This window comes from Puma concolor, chromosome A2, assembly GCF_028749965.1.
Source record: "Puma concolor isolate L17-30 chromosome A2, mPumCon1.1.hap2, whole genome shotgun sequence".
In the NCBI taxonomy this organism is placed as follows: domain Eukaryota; kingdom Metazoa; phylum Chordata; class Mammalia; order Carnivora; family Felidae; genus Puma; species Puma concolor.
In genome coordinates this window covers 80,200,722-80,202,786 of record NC_141668.1, presented here as the reverse complement: position 1 = coordinate 80,202,786, position 2,065 = coordinate 80,200,722, and the positions used below count along the sequence as shown (strand labels likewise).

The window sequence follows — 2,065 nt, the reverse complement described above, 5'->3', positions numbered from 1 at the left end:
CCTTCGTGAATTGATCCCCTCTTATGCTTTGTTCTACTTGCTTATTTGACCCTGACCACTTACTCTTAATCACACACCAAGCATATTCCCTCTCATGTACTTTGAATAGGCTGTTCCTTGGCCTGGAAAATTCTCCCCCCCCCCCCCCCAGACGCCAAATGGCTTCCTTGTCAAATATTTTCTCAAATTGCTTAAATAGCAACCTTCTTGTCATACCCTAGCCTTTTTCCTGCATTATTCTAAATTATGCCCATCTCAAATATGTTTTTTTATCTTAAGCTTGTGTGATACATGAATAATTTGTTAATTTTTTAATCCACTATTGTGTAGCCACAGCTTAAAACAACTATTGCATAAGAAAATCTTGAAAAATTAATCGTTTTTTCTCAGTGGGTTCGCCACCGGAACACAAGTGTGAAAATCACCACTAAACCTGAATCAAAATGGCAAAGGAAAAGACTCCTATCAACAGTATCATTATTGGGTATATAGGTCAGGCCAGTCTACCACTTCCAGTCATCTGATTTACAAACGTGGTGGACTGACAAAAGATCTACTGAAAAATTTGAGGAGGCTGCTGAGATGGGAAAGGGCCCCTGTAAGTATGCCTGGGTCTTGGCTAGGCTGAAAGCTGACTGTGAATGTGGTATCATCGATACCTCCCTGTAGAAATTCGAGACCAGCAAGTATGATGTAACCATCACTGATGCCCCAGGACACACAGGCTTTATAACTCTGATTGTACTATCCTGACTATTGGTGCTGGTGTTGGAGAATTTGAAGCAGATCTCTCCAAGAATGGGCAGACCTATGGTCATGCCCTTTTTGCTTATATACTGACTGTGAAACAATTGTTAACAAAATGAATTTCACCGAGACCCCCTAGAGCCACAAGATATAGGAGCAAATCTTTAAGGAAGTCTGCACCTACATTAAAAAAATTGGCTACAACCCCAACATAGTAGCATATTTGCCAATTTTTGGTTGGAATGGTAATAGTGTCCTAGAGCTAAGTGCTAACTAACATGCTCTGGTTCAAGGGATGGAAAGTCACCAGTAAAGATGGCAATGCCAGAGGAACCATGCTGCTTGAAGCTCTGGTTTGCATTTTCCCACCAACTTGCCCAACTGACAGGCCTTTGCATCTACTCCCCCAGGATGTCTACAGAGTTGGTTGGTATTGGTATTGTCCCTGTGTGCCAGGTTGAGGCTGGTGTTCTTAAACCTGGCAAAAGTGGTCACCTTTGCTCCAGTCAATGTCACAACTCAAGTAAAGTCTATTGAAATATACCATGAAGCTTTGAGTGAGGCTCTTGCTGGGACGATGTGGCCTTCTGTGTCAGGAAAACGTGTCAAAGATGTTCATCGTGTCAGTGTGATGGGTGACAGCAAAAATGACCCACCAGTAGAAGCAGCTGGCTTCATGGCTTAGGGAATATCCTGACCCATCTAGGCCAGATCAGTGCTGGATACGCACCTGTGCTGAATTGTCACCCAGCTCACATCTCTTGGGAGTTTGCGGAGCTGAAGAAGATTGATCACCATTCTAGAAGAAAAGCTGGAAGATGGCCCAAGTTCTTGCTATCTCGGGATGCTGCCATCGTCCATATGGTTCGTAGAAAGCCTATGTGTTTTGATCGCCTCTCTGACTATCCTTTTCTGGGCCACTGTGCTGTTCATCACGTGAGATGGACAGTTGCTGTAGGTGTCATCAGAGCAGTGAACAAGAAGTCCGCAGGGGCCGCCAAGGTCACCATATCTGCCCAGAAAGCTCAGAAGGCTAAATAAATATTATCTCCAATACCTGCCACCCGGTCTTAATCACTGGTGGATGAACAGAACTGTTAGTGTCAGTTGGCCGTTTTAAATTTACATAGAAGACTGGTTAATGATAACAATGTATTGTGAACCTTGAAAAGGAAAGGAGGTTTGTGCACCATTTGTGCGTGCGTGCGTGTGTGTGTGTGTGTGTGTGTGGCAGTTTTAAGTTACTACTTTGTAGAATCTGTACTATTTAAAGGAAACAACTTGGGGCGCCTGGGTGGCGCAGTCGGTTAAGCATCCG

The 2,065-nt window shown here is 43.9% G+C and overlaps 1 pseudogene; it reads left to right on the top strand.

Annotated features, from left to right (window-relative positions):
- The first annotated feature begins 443 nt into the window (after nucleotides 1-443).
- LOC112866685 (elongation factor 1-alpha 1 pseudogene) lies at nucleotides 444-1,788 on the top strand (annotated as a pseudogene).
- Nucleotides 1,789-2,065: the final 277 nt, after the last annotated feature.